Source organism: Heliconius melpomene, chromosome 16 (genome assembly GCF_056956725.1).
Source record: "Heliconius melpomene rosina isolate 202511_hmr_F chromosome 16, ASM5695672v1, whole genome shotgun sequence".
Lineage (NCBI taxonomy): Eukaryota > Metazoa > Arthropoda > Insecta > Lepidoptera > Nymphalidae > Heliconius > Heliconius melpomene.
This window is the reverse complement of record NC_140404.1, coordinates 2,680,697-2,695,302: the sequence shown is the minus strand read 5'-3', so window position 1 is coordinate 2,695,302 and position 14,606 is coordinate 2,680,697. Positions and strand designations below refer to the sequence as shown.

The 14,606-nt window shown below is 30.8% G+C and overlaps 1 protein-coding gene across 1 annotated transcript in view; it reads right to left on the bottom strand.

Moving 5' to 3' along the window:
• LOC146530684 (uncharacterized) overlaps positions 1-4,185 on the bottom strand; it is a 33,186-nt gene extending 29,001 nt beyond the window's left edge. The window contains exon 1 of the mRNA XM_085199550.1: positions 4,091-4,185. The gene's annotated coding sequence lies outside the window, so the exon portion shown is untranslated. The remainder of the gene's footprint in view (positions 1-4,090) is intronic.
• Positions 4,186-14,606: the final 10,421 nt, after the last annotated feature.

Below are 14,606 nucleotides of genomic sequence, written 5' to 3'. Positions count from 1 at the left end.
GGCGGAATTTAACGCCGTGTATTGTCTTGTTATCAAAACGAGAAAATGATATTAATTAATTACTCCGAGTGAAATGAACCTAAGATCGCCGCTTTTATAGTGAGGATCTGTTTGTCTGCGCCATATGAGCCTTAAGAGTTAACAGAATATACTAAATACTTAACATTCAAGATGTATATTATATTAAATAAACATCGTATAAACATGCAAAAGGTGAGGTTTGATAACTGAATTTTAATAAATTGAAAATTAATGGGAACGGATTGATAACTCAATACACTCTGAAGTTAATACAAAAAGAAAAAATATACATTTAGTACAAAGTGCATACATTTAATAGCGTGGGAGCTAAATTTACTCGTTGTATATGAAATTGTATATCTACTGTACGTATATTCATTTCAAAAGAAAAAAATCTAGGACAAAGCCTTTCGACTGTCACTAGACCCGTGTCTAATAGAACGTCATGTTATTTTCTTACAAACATGTCTTGGTAAAGACATTTTTTTTTTGGTTATTGTTATTTAAGTTTGATTGATATTCAAAGTAAATGTATATTTTTTCTTTTAAAAATGTCTTATGATATACGTTTCACTTGCGGATTCGCTTGCCTGATATGACATTTATAGAAGAAAGGTAAAGGTTGAACACAGTGTAAGAGTTTTTTGTGAGAGAATTGTAACAATTCACTCTAAGGACCACTTTCATCTCATTTTGTATTGAGTGGCAAAATTCAACACTCTATCTTTTTGATACTTGACTTTTCCATTCCCAATAGTCGTTAAAACATTATTTTATTTTATTTTATTTTATTTCACTGCTTTCTCTGCAAAATATCTTCTAACTATTTTCATATATGTTGTATTTATATTTTGGATGAAAATACGTTAATGGTTTTGATCGGCATTTCTCACTTAATACGCCTAAGAGCTTTGATCATTTAGCCCACAAATAGATTTACTATTCGGAATAGTTGTATTTCCTATAAATAGCGGTACTCGAAATGTTACAGAACCATTAATATTAGAAATGTAACAGGAAAATGGATATTGAATAGTATATTTCACCTGTCTTGCTACTCAATGCGACGGAAAGGACGAAGATATTATCAATAAGTTTTTTGTACTCATCTACACGTAAAGTATGAACAAAATCTTAAATTATTAATAAGAAAAATATTTTTTAGAAACTAATAAAATTACACACGATAAAAGAATTTGATAATGGCTAGTTAATTACAAAAAATATATGTAATACGTGTATTTTTTTTATATAAAGGCATAGTTTATGTTTAATTTAATGTTCCTATTTTATAAAGCTTGATTATTATTTCCAAAATACCATATAAAGGTGAAGTTATCGATAGTTATCAATGAATAAAATAAATGCTAGTATTAAATTATTATGAATCGCGTACTAAATAATATTGTTGGCATAGTAAGGTTATCGGTAAGGGCATAAAGTTGATTATATTTGGAGAACTACATAAGAATTAAATAACTGTATAAGAATATTACTAGTCGATAAAATAAAAATATTTGCTTACAGAGCAAAATCAAAAGAATTATTTTCAACTATCTACTCCAAATTGATGTAATTGATACATAAAAGACGAATAAGACTGTTTACTAAAATTATTTATGATTTTACTATTTATGATTTTTTCTAGTAGTCAAGAAGGAAAGATATATGTATAGATATTATATAAAACTTTCATTCTGTTTCTAAATGACTAACTGACAAGGCATAGCCTGAAATATGCAATGTAAATTAGAATTTTAGCAGTAAGGATTCCTCGAAATTCATACAAAAACTGATTTACAACCTCATAAAGGTTTTTTTATATACAAATCTTACAAATAGACATATAAAACACCATTAGAACAATATTTGTAACTAACACATATAATTTAAAAGTAAGCAGGTGCTTGTTTAGAATTAAATGCGAAGTAATAACGGAAAGTGAAAATTCCATTCAATTACTTAGTTCATCGTAGTGTGAGTGAAACGAATGCTTGTACATACTCGTATACAGGAGTACGCACGCTATAACAAATTGATATTGTTTAGAACGAGTGAGACAAATCTATTCATACTTTTTTATATAAAAGTCTTTCTAAATTTAGACGGTTTCTAAAGGACGCGAGTTTGAGTCCCGATACCTCCAAATTTTAATATATATTTTTAAATGTATTGATAATATCAAGGGAACCCAGTGTTACGACACTCTGTTCCCATTAAAACATACCATTCTCCACTTTTCACCGAATTTTAAAGGCATTGAGGTGAGTGGTAGAGCTCGACGCCGCGCTTTGCCACGTTATCAAAGGGAAGGAAATAAAATATTTAATATTAATTTCCTCGAGTAAGAATCGAATCCACAACCTGTCGCATTCACAGTCACACATTACTGCATCACGACTGGCCTCAGTTATTCAACTGTTCCCTAAAATTAAAGAAGAAATAAGAACGTAGCATATTAGTTGAATAAATCTAGACCTAAAAGCTTTTTATGTAAATTATATACACCGATTAAAAAAAAGCAATATTAAAAAAAAATAAGCAAGTCACTACCATTTTTTTAACCGTATTTTTAAAATTTAATATTCTCATCATTTCATATTAAACAAACTGACCGTATTACTTTAAAAAAAATGTCAAACGCAATCCATTTCCGTGAAAACCTTGGGAGCTTATGACTCATGTGTGTTGAACCTAGATAGCTAACCTAAAGGTTAAATGTAAAAAAGGTCAACTTTTTTATTAAATAAAACTTCTATTTGAATTTAATTTAAAATAGTATAAAAGTTGAAATTGGGAAAATTATTAAAGTATGACCAATACAAATATGTAACAAACACATTTTAATAAATTATAATAACATTCTTTCTTAATGGCAACGGAGTGTCTTAACACTAGATCCCCAAATTCCCTCTGCCTCAGTGAGATACGACGTGAAGCTAAAAAAATATTAATTATGTAAATTAATTTATTAATTAATGATTTTAATAGTTACTCATTTTAATAGTATTATTTCTAAAAATAAGACACTTCTGGAAAGTAAATCCAGACAACACTCTTCTTTTACTAAATCACTACTTAAAAATCTTTAAAACATTTTTCAATTTACCATTCTCTCAAAAAATATATTCCAATATAATTGATGTAACTAGATACTACAATTTTTCGGTATTTCACCATTATTTTATGTATAAATATCATCAAATTTAATTCGATTTCATTTAATTTTTAAATGTCACTCTACGAAAAAATAAAAAAAAGGAAAGTATATTAGTATAATTAAATTCATTCCAAATTGGTAGACACCGTATTTCCTTAAAGGAACAATTTATCATGTAGCTTACCGTATTTAACATTTTTGGTCACGCTAAATAAGGATTTATTTCAAATAGATTATAACTATGTTCAAATAAAATTATGGTGTCATTTTAAATTCTAATGACTTATACTTAAATTATTTAAGTTATTTATGTTTATTTTAAACTGCTATTTGAATAAACATTGTGATTGGAAACGCCATTGTGGGCTCGACTCCCACTCGAGGCAATGGAATATTTAATATTTTATTATTGAATTTTCATTTCCTCGCTCTAGTAACGAGGCAAAGTGCGGCGTTGAGATCTGCTAATCAATGCCTCTAGAATCGGCGGAATATGGGAAACGGGAGTGTCTTAACACTAGATTCCTTCTGCCTACTCTGCTGTATCCTGCTTACAGCGCTAAACTAAAAAAAAAAACGTATCATATTATTATTTAAGTTTTAATAATGTTAGTAAGCAGTCCCTTATACATTTACAATTTATTATCATATTATTACAATATTTCAGCTATGTTTTAAATTTCTTTTGTGTTTTTATCTGTTTATAAAAAAAAATTTTTTTTCTTTTAATTTTTTTATTTTATTATCTGAAAGTTTTCCTATTCAGGCCAACAGCTGTTCTTTTTAAAATTATTTAGATTATTTTAGATATTTATGTTAGATATTAACATACCAAAATATATCATATTTTTTTAAATAAAAAACATACTTAAAAAATATTTAAATATTTAAAATAAAAAAAATCCTTACCGTATCAAATCCATATAAACACAAATTCAAACACGCACATAAAGTCCAACGAACTTAAACTTTGTATCACTGAACACGTCCATACAGGACGGCGGTCGGTAAGCTACTGGATTTAAACTTGGAACGTCACATGCAGAATTCTCTAAACATGCGCAATGAAGAATATTGTACAGCTTAATAAATCTATTATAATATATATATATATATATATATATATATATATATATATTGTTAATGTCGATAGCAAATAAATATCGATGGTGAATGGTCTTTATTGATGAAATGCGATGAATATAGGTTCAAATCTCATTCATGGAAATATTTGATTGTAATATACATAGATTTTTCTTTTGACATTTTTGCTTACCTTCCTTTTCCTCTCTTTGATTTCCTTACCCGAAACGTACATATGTACGTAACACTAGCACTATTTCTTATTTGAACCAATAATATTTTGGTCTACTCATCTACTAGATGGGATGTGGAAAATATTTAGTAAAAAAGTTATTTCGTGTTTTTGATAAGAAACCGATCAGGGAACATTCCCTTTTAATGGAATGGATGAAAGAATGGTAAAAAAAGATTATAAAGAAAAAATGAGAGGTAAAGGAGGTAGGGAGAGACCTCCCGGAAACACATAGGACGAGGGTAAAGAGATATGCAGAGACCGTAGTGTTCAGCCCTGTTCTTTCTAGGTACGTAGCAGTTAAAAATTCTTTGCCGTCTAAGGGCCTCAAAAAATCCCATAGATACGAAAAAAATATTGATTTAAATAAGTTTTTTTACAAAAAGTATTTTTTTTTCTTTTTTTTTAAATTACTCACATTAGTATAAATATAAAATTTTTACTTGTTAAACAAAAAGTTGTTAATAGAGCAATTAAACTCGAACATAGCTTAGAAAGTAGTTACGCGAAAAGGTATTAATGCTTTTACAACAACGAATCATAAAAATGTGGCGCCGTTATAATTCTATGTTGTTATAATTTAAAATGGTTTAGTATACGTTTGTGTTATTTTATATTAATAAAAATTATTACATTATTACAGAGACCAGTTGTAAGCTCGGGGGCACAAGCTTGTTTTACCGTAGTAGCAACTGTAAACGCGAGTTGTAAGTTCGATTCTTGCTCAAGGAGAAGAAATATTTACCGTTTTCATTTTAAGGGTAGATGTCAGGTCTCTCCGTTCTTCAATCAATCCTCAACATTCTAGTTTACAATTAAATGCTGTGCTATAGTTATAGCTGCAAGTGTAAATATTTTAAAACATCAATGAAAATTACACGAATTAAACTTAAATTAATTAGATATGCCATAGTACCTAGGTACTCGCGCATGAGTTCTCCACTTAACACGCAATGCCTCAGAGGAATATCGTAGTGTCATAACACTATCTTCCCTCTGCCTAACCTGGTATATGGGATATACAAGGTGAAGCTGATAGTATCTAGATTGTGTAAAGTTGAACGCACACTCAGCTACGTCAACGCGGACGAGTGTCAAATTGTAATTTGAATAATTTATACGTTGTTTCCCCACCAATCTTTATTCGATATCGGCATAATGATTTATGCAAATCCGGAAGTTGGGAATGCAAATTTTATTTTCACTATCCGTTGTTCTCATTTAATTTGTAAATCGGTGCACTGACTGCGGTAAATATAATCAGGTGAAATGAGTTTTTTGGTACTTATTAATTATTTGTGATTTTTGTATGTATGTATATAAATGTAATGCTTTTCAAGATAGGTACTAGATGGTAACAGCTTTAATTTTTATTTGAGGACTCCTTTGTATCATCATCATCAACATCATCATACGACTCTCCTCGTCCACTGCTGGACATAGGCCTCTCCAATGGCACGCCACTAAGCTCGATCTTCAGCTCTTCGCGTCCAGCCGTTGCCCGCCACTTTCCTTTGTATATATTTATGTAATTACAATGTATAGAAATATCCAAACAAATAAAAATACATTAAATATGCAAAATATACTTAACATGTAATTTTAAATAGCATATATATATAATTCAATCTCTCAATTGTATATAAATCTTAACATTATGAAAAATATTAATTTATTTGACTATTTTATGTAATGTTTCGAAAAAAAATTAAATGCTTATAGTATTGGTTTCCTTTCAAATAAGGAGTTCAAAACAATTTTTAAGTTTCCAAGGCTAACAAATTTCTTTAAAGCCGCTTCAGAAAATGAATTAATTTGATAAATTGCTTATCCAATTTATTGTTACCCAAATGTTAGGCGTTTAGTTTTCTAAGTTATATTTTTTTACTTAGTTTCACTTTTTATACAGAATATAACAAGTATTAAGAAGACAAATCTGTTCAACACTTAAATCATCAGAAATAATTAATGAATGTGTAAAAGATAATGAATGAGTTTACATAATTATAATATGTATAATATATTACAAAGACCATATAAATTTCTAAGTCTAAAAATTATTACTTGACAGTATCCAATTCTCTTACGACAATTTCAGAAGTCAAAGCGAATGGGGGCCGAATGTTTAATTACTTTTGTTGTATATTCAAAACATCGTACTAGAAACGTCAAAATTCTGTATAATATATAAAAAATAAATACTTAGTTCTCGGTAGGTTAAGATTGCCATAATTAAAATATGGTGTAATCGATTATCCGAAGTCCCATCAACAAAATGATCGTTTATCCGAACTGCTACGTTCAACCAATTTGCGAGTTCATAATATTTTAAGTTTTTTGGCAATTAAAATAACACTAGGTGGAAATCGAAGCATTCATCTAACTAAACTAAAGAAGCTAGATCTTTTATATAACAATTATAGTAAAGAAATCGAACCTACAACCATCAAATACAATAATATTCCCAATTTTCCATAAATAATCCAAAAATTTTCAATATAATGTATATATTGAAAATAACGTCAAACCTTAGCTGTAGAGGAAAACGAAAATATATGGAGGCGGCGCATAGGATGATAGCGGAGTTTACCTTACAAAATGGGGTTTCATAATATAAAAAAACAACGCAAAAAATCAACGGGGAAGCTTATCAATATTAATGATATATACTCGAACCAGTGGTTTTCCATATATTTTATTATATTTACTTACTACGTTATTACTTATAAACATGTGATTTCAAGAATTAAAAAAATAACTTGTCATACATTGGGTTAGCTCGCATCGCAAATCTAAATCGAACACACTACCATCTTGTTTACAGTAAAATACTATATACCTCTACGCCATAACGTACTTTTATATATATATTTTTCATTTGACACTCTACAAATTTAATATTGTTTTATTATTTATTCACGTTGTCATCTATTAATAAATAGAGTTTAAAAAATATACTTTTTAGAGTTTTAACACTGAATTCACACAATGACAATCGCTCTACACATAACAAAAAAAATATAAAAAATACTAAATAAACTCTAAGTTCTAAACTAAACCTACTATAACTCTATATATATAAATAATTAAGTACATAAAAGTATTTAATGTTTACAATTTAAACTAGAAAGTACCACTTAGAACTAATTTAAACAAACAGTATCGGCGACCGCGTCGTTTGCGGTAAATTCCAATTTATTTGCACGTAAAATTGCATTGTGCATCGATACCAGGCTCTTGTGCTAGTGATATATTTTAATCAAAGTATTAATAAAAGAAGGGTATAAAAAATTGCTTAAGTACGCATTTATCGTATTTTAACAATTTTATATAAGGATTTAATTTATATGAAGAATTAAGCTTTTTTTTTTAGCTGACGCTGTATTCTATACATAGTGTGTTAAGCAGAGGGAACCCGGGAACTTAGTGTTAAGATAGTCCGTTCACAATTAAAACACCTCCGTTCTTCATTTTCCGTCGAATTTTCGTAGCATTGTGTATAGACTGGCACTCAACCTTCTTTCCAGAATGAGAAAATTAAAATATTAAATATTTAATTTCCTCAAGTAGGAACCAAATCCATAACCCATCTCCGTGCGCTACGACTGGCCACGAAATTTAATATTTTCCTGTAAAATTAAAACATCAACCTTGATATTGAACTTGTAAAATACGAGTAAATATAGACGTCCATTTAAAAATTCAATTACACACATGATGGAGCTTAAACTCATCTTTAATAAAAAACAGAAAAGGCTACCAACTTAATGTAAACAGCTTTAAGAGCTTTTTTAGGGTTCTGTACCTCAATAGGTAAAAACGGAACCCTAAATGTCAAGCTGAAATACGCAATTCCAACGCATTTATGCATAGATGTTGGTGTTGCATTTTGATTTTGTATGAAAAACGCAGTAAGAAATTACAATATAAATAAAGGGACAATTCCAAAAAGTGAATATTTATATTTATTTACGTTTATATTTCCATTTATTTGCGCTGGTTTCTGTTTGAATGGTGCTGCTGGTTTTGGTTGAATTCTGCCACTCAACACGCAATGCCTCCAGAATTCGGCAGAACGTGGGGAACGAAGTGTCTTAACACTAGCTTCCCTCTGCCTACCCTGCTGTGTGTGGGATTCAGTGAGAATTATGATTTATTTGAATATTTATAGGTTTTTCTAACTTATATTATTAGGTAATTTCATATAATATTTATGTGTGCATAGTGCATATACCTGCAAACTTAAGTTTGTCAACTTACATAAATTGTAATTCCCGATACAATCCTGAATTTGGTACGGAACCCTCAGTGGGCGTGCACAACTCGTGCTTAACCGGTTTTTATAATAGCTCAAACGTTTAAAAATAAAAATAAAGTATCTACTGGTCGTCACAAAGTAAGAAGTCTGTAACATTTGGTAGATGTGCTCTTAACTACACAAGTGCTTTAAATTGAAATATAAAATGGAGCGCCCTTTGTATCATAGTTAAAAATATTTTCCTTTACAAAATTATATTTTAATTGGTCATACAAATTTACTTATATTCAGTTTTGACGGGTGAAAAGCTTTTTTCAGCCGCATGAGAGATGTAGCGTATATCTCAACATATGCCAGAATAGGCGGGGGGAACCTGGTATCTGTCAACCTAGTGTTAAGACACTCCGTTCCCATTATGATACTTCCTCACTTTTCTCTGAATTATAGGCAACGGCTTAGTTTCGAGGCGCATTGAGTGGCGGAACTCAACGCCGCGCTTTGCCTCGTTAGCAGAGCAAGGAACTGTAAATATTAAATATCAAGAAGAAGTTGATCTCAGAAGACGAGGCAAAAGAGGTATGAAGATACTAACATTTGACGCTCCGTTCTATCTGGCTATTCCGCTAGGGATAATACGTACAGTACCAAACTAAAGAGGATTGCAGGAGGAACTGATTATGGGTTCGATTTCAAATTAATATATTATTTTCATTTATCCACTCTTACCTCCTTGACCCAAATGAAATGTTAAATTGAAAATTGAGTGAGACGAAATTTTTCTTATCCACCTTCTATATTCTATGAAGCATAAAACTTTAAAGCAAAAGCTAAATCAGTATATAAAGTCTACAGAACATTCCTCGATAATATTCCGTTCATTTTGATTAAAACTTTCAGAATATTGCATTAAAAGTTAAGTATTTGGCCGTTGAAGTGTGAGTATTGAGACGTATTTAATTATAGAAATGTACAGGAAAATATTTTCCGGGAATGTTCGAATGCATAGTGTATTACTTTTCGATGTTATGTTTTTATAGAGAAACAGTGTATGAGATACAATAAGCTTTTATGAAAGAGCATGCTTGTAAATAGAATCTGGTCGTCTGGTAGTGTTCGATTATTACGCGATGGTTTTGAGTTCTATCCCCGCTCGGAGAATTATATTAAAATAAATAATTTGAACACTCTGATAAACAAGGCACGGTGCTGAGATTCATTTAATGTCATGAAAATTGGACAAAAAACGAGGATGTCCTAACTCTAATTCTGTAGAGTAGTAGAGTTCTCTCTGTATGTAAATGTAAAAAAGCTTGAAGCTATATTTTTTTTATGAAGTACTACTAGGTTTTAGTGACGCGTTAAAACAGATGTGTACTTAAAAACATAAAAAAAAAAAAAATTGATCATTCATAGTTATTAATTAAAAGAATAACCTTTTCCATCAACAGGTAAAAGAAACGATGAAAATTACACGAAGCTATCTCTAGAAATTCTGTTGGTAATTCCTAACAAGTAGGTATTACCTCTAGAAATTTGCTAAAAGGGTTCTGGGGATTAACATCTAGCTTATTTAGAACTTTCCTTCTAACGAAAACTTTTATCTCTAAGAAGTTGTTTTTCTTTAGTAACCTAACACATTATTAGAACAGCTTCGATAGTGTATTTCAGTGCACAGTCGATTTAAACAGGATCTTTCTTATAAGGGTCTTGTTTAACTATATATAAAGTTTCACCTCGTCGTTTGTAGCTAACTTATTATTTTGGTTTTTTTTTAACCTTCACGCTATATCCCGCACATAGCAGGTTAGGCAGAGGCATCATAATGTTTTAGTACTCGCCAAATTTTTCGAGGTATTGCTTGTTGAGAGGTTCATGAGTGGGGTTCAAACCCATAACCGTCGCGTTACAGTCCCACCGTTTATACGTTTAACCGTTTAAACGTTCAAAACAAATATAATATATAAAGTACAAAGGCGTTTTTATAACATAAACAAATATTATAATATTTTTTTCTTAAAATAATCTTAAGTATTTTCTTATAAGAAAAGATGGTCTCTTAATCTTTTTAAATGCTTTTTTCTTCTGACCTCAATGTAGGTTTTAAGTAGCTTACTGACGGTTTCTTTATACATCAAAGATATAAATAATAAATTATATTTGTATTTAAGTAAATGCTTGTTTCTGTGTCAAAAAGTTTATAGTAAATACTCTACTCTCCTACTCGGGGGAGTGAAATATTTAATATTTTCATTTACTCGTTCTGGTAACGACACTAAAGGCGGCTTTGAGTTTCGCCACTCAACACGCAATGCTTCAAGAATTTGGCAGAGGGTGGGCAACAGTACTTTCACCTTAATGGAAAACGGAAATTCTGAACATTAGGTGCCCAGGTTCCCTCTGCTTGCCCCGGTATGGCAGCGTGAAGCTAAACATATTTGGATTATACAGAAATGTATGTACCGAAAACAAAGCAATATATTGCTATGTTTATCTCTTAACGCCCGTTTAGGAACACTCGTATAGTCAATTATCAGTAACGTTACTTAAAAAAGAAAAAAAGACTATCCAATAAAAAAAAATCACTAAAAAACTATTTCCACAAAAGCGCCGACAGTTTTCAAATAATGTAGAACAGTTCGGGAGGCGGGTCACGTGTCTAGTGTTATTTATATGTGAATGTATGCGGAAGAACCACGGCGCAGTCAATTTAGAGATTTGCCACTTCATCAGACACAGCAAAGGGGAACGTTGATTTCCAGCACAAAGTTTGTTAGCGTACGAATGGAAATAAATTAAAGCTGTGTGTGCTATAGCAGTTGACGCTTTAAATAGATTTTCTAGGTTTTTTTTTTAGCTTCACGCTGTATCGCCTAAAGTAGGGTAGGCAGAAGGAACCTAGTGGTAAAACACTCCTTTCCCCACTTTTCTCCTAAGGCATTGCTCGTTGATTGGCGGAAATCAATACCGTAGGAGAGTATTAAAAGTTTATTGTGACGTGAAATTATTGTTTTTACGAAACTAAACCTGGGCCAAAGTTTTCAATTGTTAACTTAATGATAAAGTTGTTTAAATATATATATTAAATATATAGAGTAAGTATGTATACGCCAGTCTATTAAATGTTATCTATTCATTGTGATTTTCTTACATTTTCCCTACAATATTTCCTTAAATACAATTTTCCCCTGTTTCTGACAGCTTGTCCAAAAAAATATATATGTATTCCTTTTGAAATATTGCTTAATATCCGGGGATAAAAAAGAGCGTATTTCATCCGAATGCGTAAGGGAGTCGAGAAATCAAAAATATTTGTACGTTTTGTTTGATTTATTTAAAAAAAATAACCAATATTTGTTTTTGAAAATACTCGTAGTAGATCCGTAGCAGCGATATTTACATATAGTTAAGGCCAATCGTAGCGTATGGTGTATGAGTACAAGCGTGTAACTGTTAATTGAGATTAAGAACAAATTGAATCAAATAAATTGAGAAATTTGAAAATTAAATATGTAATATTTTCTTTTTTTAGCTCTAGTAACGAGGGAAATCGCGGCGATTAGATCCACTACACTACACGCAATGCCTACAGAATCCGGCGAAAAGCGTTGAAAAGTTAGCCAGGTTCCCAGGTTCCCTCATTTTATCCTGCTATATGCGTGGAACATCGTAAAGCTAAAATTTAATCAAATTGAAAATAACTATTGTAAATATGCTACTAACAACTACTTTTAATTAGATAGGATTAGATTTAACTAGGCAATGCAGTAAATAAGATTAACCCTAACTTCAAAGGTTTCCTTATCTATCCGAGTTCATCCCTAGATTAGATCACACTCTAATAATCACATACTGTTACAATAGTAAATACCAGAACATTTTACTGTTTTACTCACATTTAATTAAAGTAAGTGTCTTTTTAGTCAGCTTCATGCTCTATTCCGCACACAGCAGGGTAGAGGGAACCTAGTTAACACTAGGCACTCCGTTGAGTCACTCCGACACAAAAATGATTAAAATATTCTGTAAATATCTTGAAACCGATACTTAAAACTTTACACCATAACGACTGACTGACCAAATCGTGAATTGTAAGGTCGATTCAAACTTAGGGCAGTGAATTATTTTCATTTCTTTCGTCGGGTACAAACACAAAGCGAGGGAATGATTTCCGCCACTCAAACCGCTATGGGTCACGCTATTGGGTGAAAAGTAAGGAACGGACAGACTTAACATTAGGTTCCCTCTGTGTAACTTGTTATGATTGGAGTATAGCGGGAACCTAAATAAAATAAAAAACATACTAACATTCAACAGACTACTTTTTAAGTTACGAGCTGTGACGTGCTACGAAGCGCTACGAAATGCTACACTAAGCCAGAGTGAGACGTCTCGTCGCGTCTGGACCACAAGTTTAAGTTAAACTTTAAAAGTTATTACTTCAACTTAATTTATTTTTTATAATATTAGAATTAATGTATATTTTAACATTTTTATTATTTTTTATATTTATCCACTCGGAGTTATAAATTGTTATTTATTAATATTTTTATTTCCTTCATATATATATATGTCCTATGATAAAATCCTTGCGTTGAGTCCGCCACTCAGCTCTCTCACTCATTTAATTAAAATTATTCTTATTTTCATTTAATAGTTATTAAAAAATTAAAACAACTAAAAAGTAGCTTATATATATTTCTTAGACAGGCTTTGTTTCTTGAGAAAATGGCACTATTAGCTAATTGCAGCAATCAATGAGACAAGGGACTCTAAGACATCTCTTTGAACAACTGACTTTTAAGACTCACAAAGAAGATTTTACTTTATTTAAAAGAAGATTTTAAAAGTGAAACGAATAATGGTATAATTAAAATAATTTAAGGACCTTGTAGTGCAGTTGCAGTGTATGCCTAAAATATGACGGTTGTGAATTCTAATCCGACTCGAGTGGATAATTTCATTTCCTTGCACTGGTAGCAAGACAAACTTAAGCTTGACATTCAGTTTTATGTACAAAGAATTCTGGAGGCAATGCGTGTAGGGTGGCGAAACTTAACGCCGCTCGTTGCCAGAAAAAGGAAACCTGTCGCATTTACAACAAGTAAATAAAAGTAACAATTTATAAAATGTTTTAAAATATTTTTAAAACAATATTTCATGTTTCCCCTACTTAATAACAGGGAAATTGAAGAATGTTGTACAAGCGATGTCTACAGGCGTATGATCGTTGTACACAACAGCTATATTATATGGATGCTTAAAAGAGAATGCTTCCTGCCTCACAGGAATATGTCACGGCCAATGTCATAAGCGATAAGTATCTAAATAATTTAAAAATATAATATTTTAAAAATTATTTTAAATAAATAAAAAGGAAGGAAGGGACCGAATATCAGGAACAGAAGTGTCTTACTATGTTCCCAGATTATGTTCCCATACACATTATGGTGCAATGCGTGTTAAATCGAAAAATGAATACTCAGAAGTGTCACTGACGTAAAACAAGAACTCCTTTTAGCTTTAAAAATATCCTAAAAATATCATATGTATAGACAGTTATTTAATTATCCCTACCGCGCACTACAATACTATATTTACAATTTTATATAGTAGACAAAATAAAAATAATAAGTTCAAATATTAAAAAAGCCCTTCTCTTATAAATTGGAACAAAATTTAAAAGAAACAGTACCAGGGCGACCGAACAAAGAGCGAGGTCTAACCACTCCACTCTCTTTGTCTTATATACATTGTTTAATTTCACTCCAGCCAAGATTTTCCCTTCAAAATAGATGCTGATGGATTTTCACGTTCGACCTCGAAAGCTCGATTGCCTTAATGTACGTGACGGC